Source organism: Eleutherodactylus coqui, chromosome 2, assembly GCF_035609145.1.
Source record: "Eleutherodactylus coqui strain aEleCoq1 chromosome 2, aEleCoq1.hap1, whole genome shotgun sequence".
Classification (NCBI taxonomy): Eukaryota; Metazoa; Chordata; class Amphibia; order Anura; family Eleutherodactylidae; genus Eleutherodactylus; species Eleutherodactylus coqui.
In genome coordinates, this window is record NC_089838.1 from 51,264,787 (window position 1) to 51,285,766 (window position 20,980).

Genomic DNA, 20,980 nt, shown 5'->3' on the forward strand with positions numbered 1-20,980 from the left:
CATGTGAGCAGCCAGAAGCTGAATTTATTCAGAGGACCGCCCGCTGTTCTCTGAATAAATTATCTTTGTTCTGCCATGCTGATTACAGCTGAGACAATGTAATCAGTGCTCCCCGGGCAGAACACAGCGTGCGGTCCGTCCTATTAGCTGTTCTGCTGGATGATGGATTTCAAGCCGAACTAAAGTCCATTGTTCGGCAGAAAACTGAAAGATGGGCACATTTACATGCAATGATTATTGTTCAAAAGATGGCTTTTGAGCGAATTTTGAGTGATAATCGTTGTGTCTAAATGGGCATTTATACTCTGCACATTACCATATTGTATCTTATACCCTGCCTATTGTCATGTTGCATCTGATACACCTGCCCCTAACACCAATTTAGGGCTCGGTCAGACGAGCAGGGGAAAAAACGCAGCGCATGCACAGCAGAAAATTCACACCTACCAGAGATAGAACATATGGGTGGCAATGGACGTAGTCACGCAGATTTTTTCCGCATGCGAGGCGGTTTTTTTTCCACGTGCTTTTCCGCGTGGATATCCGCTCGTCTGCCCGAGCCCTTAGAGATCATAAAACTGTCACATTCCTTACATGCAAACTAATTAAGTATTTACTTCTCTACTCATGTTGTCCTGGAGAACAGGAAAAGTCCCAGAAGATTGGAAAAGGGCAAATGCTGTCCCTACCTTCGAAAAAGGGAAGAAGGTGGATCCAGGAAACTACAGGCCTGTGAGCCTGACTTCTATACCGGGAAAGATCTTTGAACAAATTATTAAACAGCATGTATGCAAGTACTTGGATGAAAATGGAGTAATTAACCAGAGCCAGAATGGGTTTGTAACCAACAAGTCATGTCAGACTAATCTAATTTCCTTCTATGACAGTATCACCGACTGGGTTGATAAGGAAAATGCGGTGGATATAGTTTATCTTGACCTTAGTAAAGCATTTGACAAAGTATCTCATACTATACTTACTGAAAAAATGACCAAATATGGGATAGACAAGGCAACTGTTAGGTGGATTCACAACTGGCTGAGTGATCGTACTCATAGAGTGGTCATAAATGGCTGCACATCCAAGTGGGAGAATGTATCAAGTGGGGTACCACAAGGCTCTGTCCTAGGCCCAGTGTTGTTCAACATTTTTATAAATGATCTTGATGAGGGAATTGATGGGAAACTGATCAAATTTGCCGATGACACGAACCTAGGAGGGATAGCTAACACTAGGGAAGAGAGAGAGAGAGAGTATTCAAAAAGATATAGAAAAGCTTGCACAGTAGGCAGCGACTAACAGAATAGTATTTAACAAGGAGAAATGCAAAGTCCTACGTCTGGGCAAGAAAAATGAAGAAAGCACATACAGAATGGGAGGAATTGAGCTAAGCAGCAGCACATGTGAAAAAGACTTGGGTATACTAATAGATCATAGACTGAATATGAGTCAACAATGTGATGTAGCAGCCAAAAAGGCAAACACAATTCTGGGATGTATTAAGAGAAGCATAGATTCTAGATCATCCCCCTCTACTCTTCTTTAGGGCTCCTACCCAGTTGCATTTTTCTTTTATGCTGCGATATCGCTGCATTTTTTAAATGCGATTGTCAACGGGACTTTCTAAAGTTAAAAATGCATCACACAAAAATCGCAAAGCACAAACTTGCGATGCGTTTTTAACATTAGAAAGTCTCACTGACAATTGCGGTTAAAAAAACGCAGCGATATCGCAGCGTTAAAAAAATGCAAGTGGGTGTGAGCCCTTAGTTAGATCTCATCTGGAATACTGTGTCCAGTTCTGGGCACCCAACTTTAAAAAAGACAGACACACTGGAGCAAGTTCGGAGAAAAGTTACCAAGATGGTGAGCGGTCTGCAACTCATGTCCCATGAGGAACGGTTAAAGGATCTGGGAATGTTTAGCTTGCAAAAAAGAAGGCTGAGAGGATGAAAGGGGAGACTTGGCTCCTTAATGACCCAGCCCCTTTTTTTTTCCATTTTAGTTTTTTCCTTCCCCCTTTAAAAAAATCGTAACTCCTTCATTTATCCATCGACGTCACTGTATGAGGGCTTGTTTTTTGCGGGACGAGTTGTATTTTTCAATGGTGCTATTTAATGTACCAAATAATGTGCTGAAAAACTTTTTAAAAATTCCAATTGGAGTAAAATGAAAAAAACAACAACATTCTGCCATGTTTCAGTGCGTCTTTTTTCTACGGCGCATAAACTGCAACAAAAATGACATGATAACTTTATTCTATGGGTTAGTACGATTGCTACGATACCAAACTTGTATAGGTTTTTTTTTACTGTACTACTCTTTTTTCTGCGGTCATCTTGTGCGCGCAATAACTTTTAAATTTTTTTGTCAACGTAGTTGTGCAAGGGCTCATTTTTTGCGGAATGTCCTGTTGTTCCGTTAGTACCAATTTGGAATACATACGGCTTTTTGATCGCTTTTTATTACGTTTTTTCAGGGAGGCAGGGTAACAGAAAAAGTGCATTTTTGGCGTTCTTTATTTTTTTTTCCGGACAACCTTCACCGTGCGGGGTAAATAATGCACTACTTTGATAAATCGGACTTTTACGGACACGGTGATACCAAATATGTATTTTTCTTTTAGGATTTAGATTTTTTTAAATTATAGATATGGCAAAAGGGGGGTCATTTAAACTTTTATTATTATTTTTTTTTACAATTAATGAAACTTTATTGATCTTCTTTTTTACTTTTCTTTTAAGTTCCCCTGGGGGACTACAACATGCGATGCTTTGATCGCTCCTGCAGTATGACGTAATGCTATAGCATTACGTCATACTGCATTCTGACAGGCAGCCTATCAAGCCACCCCACGGGGATGGCTTGATAGGCAGTCTGCTAAGGCAGCCCTTGGCTGCCATTACACCTGCACGGCTCCCCCGATCTCACCGCGGGGAGGCCGTACGGATGTTCGGGGGATTTAAATGCTGTTGTCAGAATTGACAGCGGCATTTAAAGGGTTAATAGCTGCGATCGGCCGTACGGCCGATTGCAGCTATTGCCCGCGGGTGTCAGCTGTAATAAACAGCTGACGCCCGCGCTGTATGAAGAGAGGTCGCGGGCGACTTCTCTTCATACATACCCCGACGCTCCAGGACGTAATTGTACGTCCTGGAGCGGAAAAGGGGTTAATAGCTGTCTACAAATATCTGAAGGGCTGTCACACTGCAGAGGGATCAGCCCTATTCTCATTTGCACAAGGAAAGACTAGAAGCAATGGGATGAAACTGAAAGGGAGGAGACACAGATTAGATATTAGAAAAAACTTTCTGACAGTGAGGGTGATCAATGAGTGGAACAGGTTGCCACGGGATGTGGTGAGTTCTCCTTCAATGGAAGTGTTCAAACAAAGGCTGGACAAATATCTGTCTGGGATGATTTAGTAAATCCTGCATTGAGCATGGGGTTGGACCCAAAGACCCTGGAGGTCCCTTCCAACTCTACCATTCTATGAGTCTATGAGTTTCTCTTACTGAGAACAATCACATTTTGTATCTGAAATCTGCATGATATCATACTGTATCCTATCATACAACATATATCTGTATCATGCCATACTGCATCTCATACCCTGTTCCATATCATACTGCATCATATACCCAGTATATTATCATACAGCAACGTATGCCTGCACGCTGTTTTACTGCACCTTATACCTGCACCTTGTCCTGATGGAACTTGTACCATGCATCTTATCATACTGCATATTATATCCTGCATCTTATCATACTGCATCCTATCCCTCTCATCTTAATATACTGTATGTTATACACTGCACCTTATCATACTGTATCTTATACCTGCATCTTATTATACTGTATGTTTTACCATGCACCTTGTTGTATAGTATCTCATACCTGCACCTTGTCATACATCATTTTATACTTGAATCTAATTGTACAGCATTTTATATCTGCACATATCATACAGCATCTTAAACCTGCACTCCCCATACTACATCTTTATTCTACTTGGCACATTATCATATAGCAATGTATGCCTGCACATTGTTGTACTGCATCTTATACCAGCACCTTTTCATGATGCAACTTATATTCTGCATCTTATCATAATGGATCTTATACCTGCATTCTATTATACTGCATCTTATAATCTGCATTTTTTCATACTGTAACTTATACCCTGCATTTTATCATAATGTATCCTATACGCTGCATCTTATTACACTGAATCTTTACCCTGCATATTTTCCTACTGTATGTTATATGCTGCATCTTAATATGCTGTATGTTATATGCTGCACCTTATTATACTGCATCTTATACAATGCATCTTATTATACTGTATGTTATACATTGCACCTCATCATACTGCATCTTATACCCTGCATCTTAATATACTGTATGTTAGGCACTGCACCTTATCATACTGCATCTTATATGCTTCAGCTCATACTGTATCTTACACCCTGTACCTTATCATGCTGTATCTTAGACTCTGCATCTTATCATACTGCATCTTCTACGATTCATCTTATCATACTGTATCTTATACCCTGCATCTTATATGCTTCATCCTATCATATTGTATCTTATACGCTTTATCTCATCATACCGTTTCTTATACTCTGCATCTTATCATACTGCACCTTATTCGATTCATCCTATCATACTGTATGTTATACCCTGCACTGTATCATGTTGTATCTTATACTCTGCATCTTATCATACTGCATCTTATCATACTGCATCTTATATACTTCATCCTATCATACCGCATCCTATACGCTTCATCCTATCATTCTGCATCTTATACGATTCATCTTATCATACTGTATCTTATACTCTGCACCTTACCATGCTGTATCTTGTACTCTGTATATTATCTTCATCTTATAATACTGTATCTTATACCCTACATTTTTTCACGCTGTATCTTACACGCTTAATACTATCATACTGTATTTTATACTCCACATCTTATTATATTGCATCTTATACGCTTCATCTTTTCATGCTGCATGTCATGGGAGTCGCTCTTCTTAGTCAGTGACCCCATTGTTTTAGAGTCTTGGTTTGCAGCGGGTCCTGGGAAATCTCCTTCTTATTTCTTTGTGCAGTTTCTCCGCTCTCTGGTTTTAATTCTGTGTTTGCTGCATTGTTTACATCTTGGCCTCCCGGCTTGGAGGCTCACGGGTGGTCCGCAGAGCAATCCCTGTCCTAGAAGCAGCATCTGGGAGGCAGAGGAAGGATAGCCTAGATCTGATTCCTTCTCACATCAGATGTCCCTGCTGATTGGTTGCTGGGTGATGTTAAAGAAATAAAAGCAGTAATCTGATTGGCTGCAGTGGCAATAATGCCCCTTTTTCTCTGTTTCCACCCAGAAGGCTTTTTAAGGGGAACCAATCAAAATCCTTCTCTTATTTTAGAAGGACAGTGAAGGAAATGAGAGCTGAGCTCCCATTGACTGACCGAGGCCACGTGGTTTCAGGTTCACATTGTTGATGTTACGGGTTTATTCAGGTTCACACCGCATTTATTTTCTCAACAATTCATTATCGTACCTATAAAAACGATCCGCTCAATTTCCTTGTATAATGTTACATCGTATTTACTGCTGGTTTCTCAGCGACTTGGGAAAGTCAATACTATGAAGGAATCATTAAGGTGACGGCTGGTGACAGCAAGTGAAAGACCGAACGAAAATAAGGAAGACTACAAAACGCAATAAATCATAAAAATCGCTACTACATGAAAAACGGCCGCGGTTACAGCTCGCACAGGGGTTGTCGTCCTCTAGCTAATGGTGGGGCGCTTCTTCCTTGTTGCTTTTAGTTTGCAACTAAGGGCTAATTCACAAGGGCGTATACACACTCCGTATTACGCGCCTATTATTTAGATGTGTAGTCTGGATTTGCTTGTGTTTATGCACACAAAAAAACCCCGCAAAAAACGTGCCCTATTTTAGTCCATTTTACAGACCAAAATAGCCTATTGTAGTCAATGGAAATTTATAAATACGCAGTGAATATGTACGATATATGCGTATTCACAACGTATTTATGCACATCATTATTGAACCTGCTTGCGTTGATATGCATACGCAAACACCCCTCCCCCCCCTCCGCAGACAGGCCAGATACGCAGGGAGTATGTAGTGCTTTGGTCCATGAATAGCTGCATATTCATGGACCTAAAACTGCATATGCCTGTGTGAATGAGCCCTCAGGGCTTCACACTGACGTATTTGCACACGCAAAATTTGCACGCATTGAAAAAAGCCCATTCATTTCAATGGGTTCGTTTGGAAGCATTTTTTCTTTTGCACTTGCATTTTGGTTGCGCAAAAAAAGACAGAACATGCTCTACCTTTCTGTGTATTTGTGTAGCAAAGGTCTCTATAGAAGTCAATGGGGGTTTGTAGATTTGCGCGTTATATGCAAGATGTGTGAAGCACTGCGCAATTATGCTTGGAGAAGGACACATCTAGAACTAATTATCCATTTCAAGTAGTGTATTTGTATACCACGCGCTAATGGGCATGCCCTGCTGGCAGAAAAGGGTATTGTAAAGTACGCCAATACACTCGCAAAAAAGCATTGTTCATTGCGAAAAACCTTTGTGCAAAGGAGGGCATTAATTGCACTTTACATGGGCACCTGCGATTTCATTTGGTGAAAAGCAGCCCAATTTTAATGCGAGTGTATGTGCATGTGACATCCGTATGCATTGTGTGTTTTTTACATATGTGTGTCATCCTTTTTTTTTGTGTGCAAAAAAAACTGAAAGAGGTCAGATTTCTAGAATTGCAGTAAAAAGGAGGGCAACGAAAGCCATTTGTAGACGCTACATTTTATTTTTTGTTCTCCCATTGAGTAGAATGGACCAGAATAGGATATCCTGCAATATTTTACATAGCCATCGGTCGTGTAAAAAAATCACATATGTTAATAGCCCAATTGACTTTTATGTGTCCATGTACTGTCTGTGTGTTTACTGTTGCACACACGGACAACACACGGACCAAAAATCTGCCCTTGTGAATAAGCCCATGCAGTGATCATTTTTGGTCATTGGACAGATCTTGGGGTTTAATATTGCAGCACTGTTATAGCACGTAGAGCGTCCCCAGCACCCAGTACTAATAAGATGTGCCCCGAAGGACCCAGACGGCAGCAGACGACCGCACCCTGCGCCTTTCACATCTCAGGCTTTTATTCCCTAAACAAACCACCTCTCCAGGTGCGTTCAATTCATGTAGGATTGCCGTCTATCCTGTTATTTCTATGCCCGGGCGAGGGTGTGTGTGGAGCCTGGCACTGCTGTTCACAGGGATGAGAACAGAGCTGCATTGGGGTGACAAAACGTTCTGTCCCCTCACTAATCACTACAAGATGGCATCAACATGTCTATGCCCGCTAGCTGCCTATGCTACACAGTCGTCGCAGATAATCGCAGTGCAATAGTCCTGATGATGGCATTACCAGCTGCAATGGCGCTCTGCTTTGTTTGCTTGCAGTACCACTTTTCACCACTTACAGCAAAGGTTTTCTCATAGAGTCTTATGCAACAGCGCCCCTGTAGGTGACCATATAGAATAGCTCTTGGGACTCTATTATGTAAACTAGGGCAGAAACTTCAGCATCAAAGGTGCATCTAGATTGCTGCCTGTCCACGGGCGTAGCGATATCCCACGGCAGATCTCCGCCACGAGAGCCACCGCCGGGGAGCAGGAGACAGCTGACGGTTCTCAGCACTGAGGCTATCTGACATAGGCTCACTGTGGAGAATCGGGGCAAATCGCAGCATGCTGCGATTTGAATCCCCTGATGAGAGAATTACTATGATTCTTCACTCATGGACGCCGCGGCTGCAATTTCCATAGCAACGCTATGGAAAGCTTCAGACAGCTAGACTCGCTAGCGATTTATCGCCGGCGGAATCATACCTGTGGACATGCAGCCTAACTGTATACCTAGGTAACAATATATAAGTGTATACCTCCCAATGTTTAAACAATGAAAAGAGGTACAATTTTGCTATAATGCACATTTTTTTTACAGTTAGGCCACACCCATTTTACTACTTAGTAACCCTCCCACAGTAATATTGCCTCTCCATGAACCCCTCACACAGTAATAGTGCCCCTCGGTGAACGCTTTGCAGTAATAGCTCTTCAGTGCTCCTATCACAGTAATGGCGCCCCTCAGTGATCCTCTCACACTAGTAGTGCTCCTCAGTGACCTCATCATCATAAGAGTGCCCCTTATTGTCCCCATCACAGTAATAGTTCCCTCGGTGCCGCCCTCATAGTAATAGTACCCTTCACTGAACCTCCCCGAGTAGTAGTGCCCCTCAATGACCCCCTCACAGTAATAAGAGTGCCCCTCAATGACCCCCTCACAGTAATAAGAGTGCCCCTCAATGACCCCCTCACAGTAATAAGACTGCCCCTCAATGACCCCCCTCACAGTAATAAGAGTGCCCCTCAATGACCCCCTCACAGTAATAAGAGTGCCCCTCAATGACCCCCTCACAGTAATAAGAGTACCCCTCAATGACCCCCTCATAGTAATAGTACCCAACACACTCTCCCCTCAGTAATAATACCCCAGAGTGGAGTTGGGAATAAAAGTCTAAGTATAAGCTGTTTTTTATTAAACTCCATTCCCGGCTATCACTGCAGAGCATGTCTCCTGCCTCCTGGAATAGTGTGACAGCACCTGAAATCCAGGACCGTCCCCACTGAATCCGGAATGATTGGGAGTCATGGATAAATTTATAATCTTTATTTCACTTTCTAACACACAGAGGTCCAGGAAGCTGAGACACGGGGAAATGTTTGCAGAAGTCCTTACAATGAAGAGCTGTAATAGCTAACAAGGAGAGGGTGTGAGTTATAATGATTATCAATGGACGTTTTTATGGCCGGGTATATTTACACATCACCAGTTGTAACTTTTACTGGGATGTCATAAAATGTGTGAATGATTACAGATTTTATGGTCGAAATCAAATATGTAACTTTCTCAATACTACTTTTATTGACTTTGCACTGGTTTCTCTATTCACATCCAGAGCTGCTTTCACAACTCTGCCGGTAGTCCTTGGAAACAGACCATAGTTAAACTCCACCCCGCTGTGAGATATTACCTAACAACTGAGCCCTAAGCGGGTCGCTGAGCCCCCACAATGCACTGCTCTCTACTAACAGAACACCATCAAAATTTTGAGTGCTGCTTTAGATGTGAATGAGTGAGCAACAAGGCTGCAAACAGAAGACGCTTTTTACCACGTAGATTATAATTTAAATTGCATTGCGCAATTTTCCTACAGTTCATCTTGATAGTGATGTCACTTGCATATCCTGGACCAAAGGGGGTCCATGGTGGTAGATGGTTTAAGATGTGGCAAAGGGGTCTATGGGCCCACGCTGGCACCAAGCCTGAGTGTGACTGTTATCCCTAAAAGCTCTGCAGTTTCTAGAAGTGCAGCTCTGAACTAAGAGAAAATAAATTAGTATAGACTGCCACCTCCTGGATCGAGTTTGCAACTGCAACGGGATACTGATTAGCCATAACACATAAAACCACCAGCCTAATATTGTGCATACCCACAACATTTGAACAGAGAACGGAGGGTTAACTGATAGGCCACACCCCCTTTAACACAAAGCTATGCTGACTGTATCCCATAATAGTGCCCTTCAGTGACCCCCTCATAGTAATGTTGACCCCCTTAATATCCGCAGTAGTAATAGTGACCCCTCATAGTAATGTTGATCCCCTTAAATGTCCACAGTGGCCCCACTAGTGATAGTGTCCTCCATATTGGCCCCAGCAGTTATAGTGACCGCCATAGGGCTCCCAGTGGTAATACTGCCCCTACAATGGCTGCAGTAGTAATAATGACCCCCGTAGTCGCTCTAGTTGTAATAGTGTCCCCACAGTGGCTTTGGCAGTAATAATAGCCATCAGTAACCCCCTCACAATAATAGTGCCCTCCATAGTGGCTCTTGTAGTAATATTGTCCCTACAGAGGCTTCAGTAGTAATAGTGTCACCCATAGTGGTCCCAGTAGTAACATTGTCCTCCATATTGACCCCAATAATAATAGTGTCCCCATAATGACCACTTAGTAATAGTGGGTATTAGTGTATCTTGATGCCACCGGAAGCTAGGGATTTGACAGGAGTAACGCCCCTCTCACACTCCTCGCTCCCGATTGGCTCAAGAAGCTAAGGTCCTGGAAGGAGCTACGAGTCGGGGAAGCTAGGAAAATTGTGGGGAAGCCAAAGCAGGACCCATCCTGCCGGAGGCGGCAGTTCCCGCCTGCTTTGGCCACAGGGGGAGCCGAAGAGGAAGTGTACAGTCGTGGACGTCAGCGGAGACACCTGTCACAGCGCTGCCGCCTGCTTGGCCTGCTGTGGGAGCGGAAGCGGCTTGCATATTTGTAAGTGCTGCAGGAGTGGGATCCCAGCGCCGACAAGACTAGAGGCTCTCCCAGATCCTGTGGCCGCAAGGGGAGCAGCAGCTCAAGACTACTGTGGCCATGCTGCGTGAGCGGGAGCAGGGCACAGCAGCAGGGACGCCACTCACAGCGCTCCCGGCTGCTTCTACCACAGGGGGACCGTCCGCAGAACTATACTGTGCCGGCGAGGGAGGGGGGTCAGCTGTGAGGCATAGGCAAAGCACTGTCCACAATTTGTGCCAGGGATGGAGGGTTAGGGTGAGGGGTACGTCCAACAGGTAGCCTTATATTATATCAGTAAAACTAACTGTTACACTTTGCCCTCATCTTAACCCTCTATCCTTCTCGGATATCAGTGCAGCTGCTGCATGAGTTTAGTGGGCTGCCAGGACCGGCAGCCCATCGAGCTCTGCAGCCAATCAGGTACAGGGGGCGTCACCCCCGTGTCAATCTTGACTCCACCAGTTCTTCCTGGTGGCGTCAAGATACACTAATACCGTAATAGTGTCACCCATCGTGGTCCCAGTAGTAATAGTGTCCCCATAGTGATCCCAGTAGTAATAGTGTACTCCATAGTGGCACCAGTAATAATAGTGTCCCCATAGTAATCCTTGTAGTAATAGTGACCGTCGCAGTGGCCACAGTAGTAATAGTATCCCCCATAGCGGCTCCAGTAGTAATAGTGACTCCCTCCCATAGTACACCCAGTAGTATTAGTGCCCCCATAGTGGATGCAGTAGCCATAGTGACCCCCATAGTGGCCCCATTAGTAATAATGACCCCCATAGTGGCTGAAGTAGTAAGTGACACCCATAGAGGTCCCAGTAGTAATAGTGGCCCCAATAGTAATAGTGGCCCCAATAGTAATAGTGGCCCACAATAGTGGCTCCAGTAGTAATAGTGACTCTTGTTAGTAGTCCCAGTAGTAATATTGACCCCATTAGTAACCCCATTCTTTATAGTGGACCTCTGGCCACCCGCCCAGCATTTAGCTCTCTTGTAGTTCCAGTCTGCGGGTGTGGTGCCTCTGCTGTTATCAATGTGATCTTTGATATCTCCATGCTCGAATGCCGGTGCCAGGAGAGAGGTCAGGGGTTGCAATGATTACAGCAGCCGTGGCCACTGCAGCCAGACTGGGACTACAAGGGAGCTAAAGGATTGTTCAGGGGGAGGCAGGCCATGCCTCCTGCTGCCTGAAACTGTCTGGCAGAATCTGGGACAGTTGGGAGCATGTATTGTATAGTCCCCCCTCATGCTCTGACCCATCGAGGCCTGGACAAGACCCCTGAAGTTTCCCGTGGTGTCTGACACTGTGAGTCCTGTACGTGGCTCGGTGTAGCCTACACAGATCGGACTTGGTTCTCTCAATCAGAGATCTGGGAATTTAGATGCTCAGTCATCATGCAGCTTCCGAGGAGTGGGTCACGGCCTAGGAGTCAGCGGGGTAGAGTTTGGGCCTTGTCACGGTGGCTCTACCGCCTTCCACCCAAAGGGTAACCACCGACACGTCCCAAGGCCGAGGGCAGGCTAATAAAAGGAAACCCAATATTGGATTACCTTTATTCCTTTTAGTCACACGTGACGCCACTGTTCCTTCTGCAGCGGAGTATCCCTGGATGGTGGAGTAAATCTTCCGTGGGGGAATTCCAAGTTGGCGAAGTAAATTCACACGCACACTGGTACAGTGTAAGACACAGCTCCCAGAAACGGAGGGGTGGCAGGTTGTTTTACTGTAACTGAGTTACAACTTTCCTTAAGTGTGTAACAATTAAGCAGCGGCTTGACAGGTCATGTGACAAAGAGAACTCACGGGATACAGGTGAAACAAAAGCCACAGTTATCTGCAGTTCCTGGCCCGATACCATACTTTTTCACTTTCAGTCTCTACTGGTCTACACTCACACGCAGAGAAAACACGCTGAGGCCTCAGTCACATGGGCGTTTGTATCTAAATAGAACCAATGGTTTTCAATAGGAACGGGCATATGTGCGAATTTTACATGCGCACAAACACATGCGGCTAAAATTATAGGACACCGGTTCGTAGAACGCATGTAACTGGGTTCTGCGGAAAACCGGTGTTCTGTGTATATTTACCTTGCACTCAATGGGGCCGGGGGCAGCAGCGCTGACCCCATTGAGAACATATAGTGAAGATCGCGATCCTCTCCCACAGCTGTCACAGCTGTGGCAGAGGAGAGCAATGTTCTCCCATTGAATTCAATGGAGTCAGCAATATAGCCGGCTCCATTGAAAGCAATGGGCTGCCGGCAAGCGCTGCAGTGACTTTCGGGGAAGGGCTTCAAATATAAGACCTTCCCTGAAAATCAATCCAAATATGTGTAAAAAAAAACAAAACAAAAAAAAACGTATACTCACCCCTCTGCAGCTGCCGGGGCTCAGCCGCATCCAGCCAGTTCTTCCCCTGCATTGCTCTGAGGATTTTTCATGTCTCTCTGATTGGCTGAGCACTTTGACCAATCAGTGGCAGCTCTCAGCTATTCATGAATTCATGTAATTCATGAGCTCTGCATGTAAAATTCGCACATGTGACCGCTGCTATTGAAAAGCATTGGTTCTATCTAGTGCGAATTTGTTGGCGTGCGGAAAAATGCCCGTGTGACTGAGCCCTCACACAGATCCGCACACTTGTTCATTTTTTCTGCTTCCAACATCAACTTTAGAAACTAATCGATCATTCACTGACTAATATATCCTCCCCCTCCCCTAGGATAGGCGCTGTAGTCACTGGATAATCAATGTTATTCACTTCACCTGTCTGTGCTTTTATTGTTCTGGCTGATTAGTGCATGTCAAAAAGGAAAAAAAGAACTGGTCCTCGACCAATAACAGGGTCACAGCGCTATCTACTGGTCATTAGGTAGTACTGCCTAAAAAGTTGCAAAATGAGTGATGCTGTGACATTGTCACAAATGATGGTGCATGACGCAGTTTCCAGGATACGATGCGATAGACAAAGTTACAAAAATATGCAACTTTTATTGTAGAACAAAGAAGTGTAAATGACAACAATATGATGTCGAAAAAAGCACAACAATTGTTACAGTACTGACAACTCACTCCTAACAGTGGCTAGCTAAGGCCTAGACATATTACTATGTGCACAATACAATATAGTTTCATACTTTGTATAGAACAATCATGCTGTTGGTAACACCCAATATCAACAAAGGAGCACAAACATTAATATGGTTAATGGGACAGCAAATTGCTGCTTAAATCACCCAGATGTCAATAAAGAAATACTCCTCCACCAACTGCAGACTCTGGAACCTAATTTGCGTAACCTCTATTACAAGGGTTGTCCCATTGTGTGATGTGGGTGTGTGCACTTCTGTATGGCCATTACAATGCACTTTGTAATATACATTGTGCATTGTAAATTGGCCATACAGAAGTTATACTCACCTACAGGGGTGCCCCCCGCCCACACACACACACACCCCGGTGTTGACGATCTCGTCGTCCCTGGATATGACTATTTCTTCCAGCCAGCTTCTCCAGGAGTCATACATGCGCAGTAGGGATCTTCCTTCCGTGGACGAGCCTGGTATTCTTCGCACATGCACAGTAGCCCTCTTCAGTCCAGGTCTGCTGCAGTGAGGATTACAAGTGTCCAGCTGTCAAGGAGATGGAGGGTGAGTGTAATGGGGAGGGGCTGTCAGTGTGCTGGTCGGGGAGCCTGTGTGTGTGTGGGGGGGGGGGGGGGATTGTCAGTGTGCTGGTGGGGGTGCCTGCGGGAGGAGGGGAAGGGGGGCTGTCAGTGTGCTGGTCGGGTTGCCTGCGCGGGGGAGGGGGGGACAGGGACTGTCAGTGTGCTGGTTGGGGTCCCTGCAGGAGGGGAGGGGCTGCTGGTCGGGGTGCCTGGGGGGGAGAGGGGAGCTGTCAGTGTGCTGGTCAGGGGGCCTGCGGGGGTGGAGTGGGGGGCTGTCAGTGTGATGGTCGCGGTGACTGCGGGTGAGGGAGGAGGAGCTGTCAGTGTGCTGGTTGGGGTGCCTGCGGGGGGTGGGGAGGGGGATTCTGTCAGTGTGGAGGTCAGGGTGCCAGTGGAGGTTGTCAGTGTGGAGGTCGGGGAGCCAGCGGTAGGGGGGGTGGGGAGCTCTCAAAGTGTAGGTCGGGGTGCGGGCGGGGGAGTTCTGTCAAAGTGTAGGTTGGGTTGACAGTGGCGGGGAGGGGGAAGCAGTGTTGATGTCAATGTATTGGCCGGGAGAGGGGTCACATAGACTTGTCGCCATAGGGTGCTGTCACATAGACTTGTCACTGTTGAGTGCTGTCACATAAACTTCTTGCCGGGGGTGGGGGTGCTGTCACATAGACTTGTCACTGTGGAGTGTGCTGTCACATAGACTTGTCGCCGTAGAGTGCTGTCACATAGACTTGTCACTGTGGGATGTGCTGGGGGTGGGGGTGCTGTCACATAGTCTTGTCGCTGTGGAGTATGCTGTCACATAGACTTTTCACTGTTGAGTACTGTCACATAGACTTCTTGCCGGAGGTGGAGGTGCTGTCACATAGACTTGTCACTGTTGAGTGCTGTAACACAGACTTGTCGCTGTGGGGTGTGCTGTCACATAGACTTGTCACCATGAGGTGCGGTCACATAGACTTGTCGCCGTAGGGTACTGTCTCATAGACTTGTCACTGTGGGGTGTGCTGTCACATAGACTTGTCACTGTGGAGTGTGCTGTCACATAGACTTGTCGTTATGGGGTGTGCTGTCACATAGCCTTGTTGCTGTGGGGTGTGCTGTCACATAGACTTGTCGCTGTGGAGTGTGCTGTCACATAGACTTGTCATTGTGTGGTGTGCTGTCACATAGACTTGTCGCTGTGGGGTGTGCTGTCACATAGACTTGTCGCTGTGGAGTGTGCTGTCACATAGATGTGTCACCGTGGGATGCTGTCACATAGACTTGTCACCGTTGCGTGCTGTCACATAGACTTGTCACCGTTGCGTGCTGTCACAAAGACTTGTCACTGTTGAGTGCTGTCACACAGACTTCTTGCTGGTGGTGGGGGTGCTGTCATATAGATTTGTCGCTGTGGGGTGTGCTGTCATATAGACTTGTCGCTGTGGGGTGTGCTGTCACATAGAATTGTTGCTGTGGGGAGTGCTGTCACATAGACTTGTCACCGTAGGGTGCTGTCATATAGACTTGTCGCCGTAGGGTGCTGTCACATAGACTTGTCACTGTTGAGTGCTGTCACATAGACGTCTTGCCGGGAGTGGGGGTGCTGTCACATAGACTTGTCGCTGTGGGGTGTGCTGTCACATAGAATTGTCGCTGTGGAGTGTGCTGTCACATAGCCTTGTTGCTGTGGGGTGTGCTGTCACATAGCCTTGTTGCTGTGGGGTGTGCTGTCACATAGACTTGTCGCTGTGGAGTGTGCTGTCACATAGACTTGTCATTGTGTGGTGTGCTGTCACATAGACTTGTCGCTGTGGGGTGTGCTGTCACATAGACTTGTCGCTGTGGGGTGTGCTGTCACATAGACTTGTCGCTGTGGAGTGTGCTGTCACATAGATGTGTCACCGTGGGATGCTGTCACATAGACTTGTCACCATGGGATGCTGTCACATAGACTTGTCACCGTTGCGTGCTGTCACAAAGACTTGTCACTGTTGAGTGCTGTCACACAGACTTCTTGCTGGTGGTGGGGGTGCTGTCACATAGACTTGTCGCCGTAGGGTGCTGTCACATAGACTTGTCACTGTTGAGTGCTGTCACATAGACGTCTTGCCGGGAGTGGGGGTGCTGTCACATAGACTTGTCGCTGTGGGGTGTGCTGTCACATAGAATTGTCGCTGTGGAGTGTGCTGTCACATAGACTTGTCGCCGTAGGGTGCTGTCATATAGACTTGTCACTGTTGAGTGCTGTCACATAGACTTGTTGCTGAGGGCGGGGGTGCTGTCACATCGACTTGTTGCTGTGGGGTGTGCTGTCACATAGACTTGTCACTGTGGAGTGCTGTCACATAGACTTCTTGCTGGGGGTGGGGTTGCTGTCACATAGACTTGTCACTGTTGAGTGCTTTCACACAGACTTGTCGCCATAGGGTGCTGTCACATAGACTTGTCACTGTTGAGTGCTGTCACATAGACTTCTTGCCGGGAGTGGGGGTGCTGTCACATAGACTAGTCACTGTTGAGTGCTGTCACACAGACTTGTCGCTGTGGGGTGTGCTGTCACATACACTTGTCACTGTGAGGTCCGGTCACATAGACTTGTCGCCGTAGGGTGCTGTCACATAGACTTGTCACTGTGGGGTGTGCTGTCCCATAGACTTGTCCCTGTGGAGTGTGCTGTCACATAGACTTGTCGTTATGGGGTGTGCTGTCACATAGACTTGTTGCTGTGGGGTGAGCTGTCACATAGACTTGTCGCTGCAGAGTGTGCTGTCACATAGACTTGTCGCTGTGGGGTGTGCTGTCAAATAGACTTATCGCTGTGGAGTGTATTGTCACATAGACTTGTCACCATTGCGTGCTGTCACAAAGACTTGTCACTGTTGAGTGCTGTCACACAGACTTCTTGCTGGGGGTGGGGGTGCTGTCATATAGACTTGTCGCTGTGGGGTGTGCTGTCACATAGAATTGTTGCTGTGGGGAGTGCTGTCACATAGACTTTTCATCGTGGGGTGCTGTCACATAGACTTGTCATCGTGGGGTGCTGTCACATAGACTTGTCACTGTTGAGTGCTGTCACATAGACTTTTTGCCGGGAGTGGGGGTGCTGTCACATAGACGTGTCACTGTGGGGTGTGCTGTCACATAGACTTGTCGCTGTGGGGTGTGCTGTCACATAGACTTGTCACTGTGGGGTGCTGTCACATAGACTTCTTGCCGGGGAGGGGGTGCTGTCACATAGACTTGTCACTGTTGAGTGCTGTCACACAGACTTGTCGCCATAGGGTGCTGTCACATAGACTTGTTACTGTTGAGTGCTTTCACATAGACTTCTTGCCGGGAGTGGGGGTGCTGTCACATAGACTTGTCACTGTGGGGTGTGCTGTCACATAGACCTGTCACTGTGGAGTATGCTGTCACATAGACTTGTCATTGTGTGGTGTGCTTTCACATAGACTTGTCGCTGTGGGGTGTGCTGTCACATAGACTTGTCGCTGTGGAGTGTACTGTCACATAGATGTGTCGCCGTCGGATGCTGTCACATAGACTTGTCACCGTTGTTCTGTCACAAAGACTTGTCACTGTTGAGTGCTGTCACACAGACTTCTTGCTGGGGGTGGGGGTGCTGTCATATAGACTTGTCGCTGTGGGGTGTGCTGTCACATAGAAATGTTGCTGTGGGGAGTGCTGTCACATAGACTTGTCACGGTGGGGTGCTGTCACATAGACTTTTCGCCGTAGGGTGCTGTCACATAGACTTGTCACTGTTGAGTGCTGTCACATAGACTTCTTACCGGGAGTGGGGGTGCTGTCACATAGACTTGTCACTGTGGGGTGTGCTGTCACATAGACTTGTCGTTATTGGGTGTGCTGTCACATAGACTTGTTGCTGTGGGGTGAGCTGTCATATAGACTTGTCGCTGTGGAGTGTGCTGTCACATAGACTTGTCATTGTGTGGTGTGCTGTCACATCGACTTGTTGCTGTGGGGTGTGCTGTCACATAGACTTGTTGCTGTGGAGTGTATTGTCACATAGATGTGTCGCCGTGGGATGCTGTCACATAGACTTGTCACTGTGGGGTGTGCTGTCACATAGACTTGTCGCCGTAGGGTGCTGTCACATAGACTTGTCACTGTGGAGTGTGCTGTCACATAGACTTGTCGCCGTAGGGTGCTGTCACATAGACTTGTCACTGTTGAGTGCTGTAACATAGACTTGTTGCTGTGGGGTGAGCTGTCACATAGACTTGTCGCTGTGGAGTGTGCTGTCACATAGACTTGTCGCTGTGGAGTGTATTGTCACATAGACTTGTCACCATTGCGTGCTGTCACAAAGACTTGTCACTGTTGAGTGCTGTCACACAGACTTCTTGCTGGGGGTGGGGGTGCTGTCATATAGACTTGTCGATGTGGGGTGTGCTGTCACATAGAAATGTTGCTGTGGGGAATGCTGTCACATAGACTTGTCATTGTGTGGTGTGCTGTCACATAGACTTGTCGCTGTGGGGTGTGCTGTCACATAGACTTGTCGTTGTGGAGTGTACTGTCACATAGATGTGTCGCCGTCGGATGCTGTCACATAGACTTGTCACCGTTGTGTGCTGTCACAAAGACTTGTCACTGTTGAGTGCTTTCACACAGACTTCTTGCTGGGGGTGGGGGTGCTGTCATATAGACTTGTCGCTGTGGGGTGTGCTGTCACATAGAATTGTTGCTGTGGGGAGTGCTGTCACATAGACTTGTCACGGTGGGGTGCTGTCACATAGACTTGTCGCGGTAAGGTGCTGTCACATAGACTTGTCACTGTTGAGTGCTGTCACATAGACTTCTTGCCGGGAGTGGGGATGCTGTCACTTAGACTTGTCACTGTGGGGTGTGCTGTCACATAGACTTGTCGCTGTGGGGTGTGCTGTCACATAGAATTGTCGCTGTGGAGTGTGCTGTCATATAGACTTGTCGCCGTAGGGTGCTGTCACATAGACTTGTCACTGTTGAGTGCTGTCACATAGACTTGTTGCTGTGGGGTGAGCTGTCACATAGACTTGTTGCTGTGGAGTGTGCTGTCACATAGACTTGTCGCTGTGGGGTGTGCTGTCACATAGACTTGTCGCTGTGGAGTGTATTGTCACATAGACTTGTCACCATTGCGTGCTGTCACGAAGACTTGTCACTGTTGAGTGCTGTGACACAGACTTCTTGCTGGGGGTGGGGGTGCTGTCATATAGACTTGTCGCTGTGGGGTGTGCTGTCACATAGAATTGTTGCTGTGGGGAATGCTGTCACATAGACTTGTCATCGTGGGGTGCTGTCACATAGACTTGTCACTGTTGAGAGCTGTCACATAGACTTCTTGCCGGGAGTGGTGGTGCTGTCACATAGGCTTGTCGCTGTGGGGTGTGCTGTCACATAGATTGTCGCTGTGGAGTGTGCTGTCACATAGACTTGTCGCCGTAGGGTGCTGTCACATAGACTTGTCACTGTGGGGTGCTGTCACGTAGACTTCTTGCCGGGGAGGGGGTGCTGTCACATAGACTTGTCACTGTTGGGTGCTGTCACATAGACTTGTCACTGTTGAGTGCTGTCACACAGACTTGTCGCCATAGGGTGCTGTCACATAGACTTGTCACTGTGGGGTGTGCTGTCCCATAGACTTGTCCCTGTGGAGTGTGCTGTCACATAGACTTGTCGTTATGGGGTGTGCTGTCACATAGACTTGTTGCTGTGGGGTGAGCTGTCACATAGACTTGTCACTGTGGGGTGCTGTCACATAGACTTCTTGCCGGGAGTGGGTGTGCTGTCACATAGACTTGTCGCTGTGGGGTGTGCTGTCACATAGAATTGTCGCTGTGGAGTGTGCTGTCACATAGACTTGTCGTTATGGGGTGTGCTGTCACATAGACTTGTCACTGTGGGTGTGCGGTCACATAGACTTGTCACTGTGGGGTGCTGTCACATAGACTTCTTGCCGGGGGTGGGGGTGCTGTCACATAGACTTGTCACTGTTGAGTGCTGTCACACAGACTTGTCGCCATAGGGTGCTGTCACATAGACTTGTCACTGTTGAGTGCTGTCACATAGACTTCTTGCCGGGAGTGGGGGTGCTGTCACATAGACTTGTCACTGTGGGGTGTGCTGTCACATAGACTTGTCGCTGTGGGGTGTGCTGTCACATAGAATTGTCGCTGTGGAGTGTGCTGTCACATAGACTTGTCGCCGGAGGGTGTGCTGTCACATAGACTTGTCGCTGTGCGGTGTTGTCACATAGCTCAGGGGGGCGGGTCTGTCACATAGACTTGTCGCGGGGGGAAGAGTGTGGAGGGTGTTGTCACAGTAATTTGTCTTGTGGGGTGGGAGTGGGGCTGTGACAGTAATTTGTTGCGCTGGGGGGGGGGGCTGTCACAGTAAGTTATTACACATGGTGTAATCCTGCCTGTGCAGGGAGGGGAGGAGGTGAGCTGTGTCTATTGTGAATGGTGGGTCCTGTTTTATCTATATATAGGTGTCACTGTGGGGGGGGGGGGCACTGTGTGTGGGCACTGTAGTGGGGGCCCTGTGAAGGGGAGCACTGTGGGGGGGACACCGGGTAGGGCACTATTTGGGGGGTTCTGTGGGGGACACTGTAGAGGGCACTGTGTGTGGGCACTGTGGAGGGGACTGTGGGTGAACACTGTGGAGGGGCATGTGTAGGGGGACTCTGTGGGGGGGATACTGTGGAGGGCACTGTGGGGGGGGGCACTGTGAAGGGGAACACTGTGGAGGAGCACTGTGGAGTGGGGCACTGTGGTGGGGACACTGTGGAGGGGGGGCACTGCGGGGGTACTGTGGAGGGCACTGTGGGAGCATTGTGAGGGGGAAACTG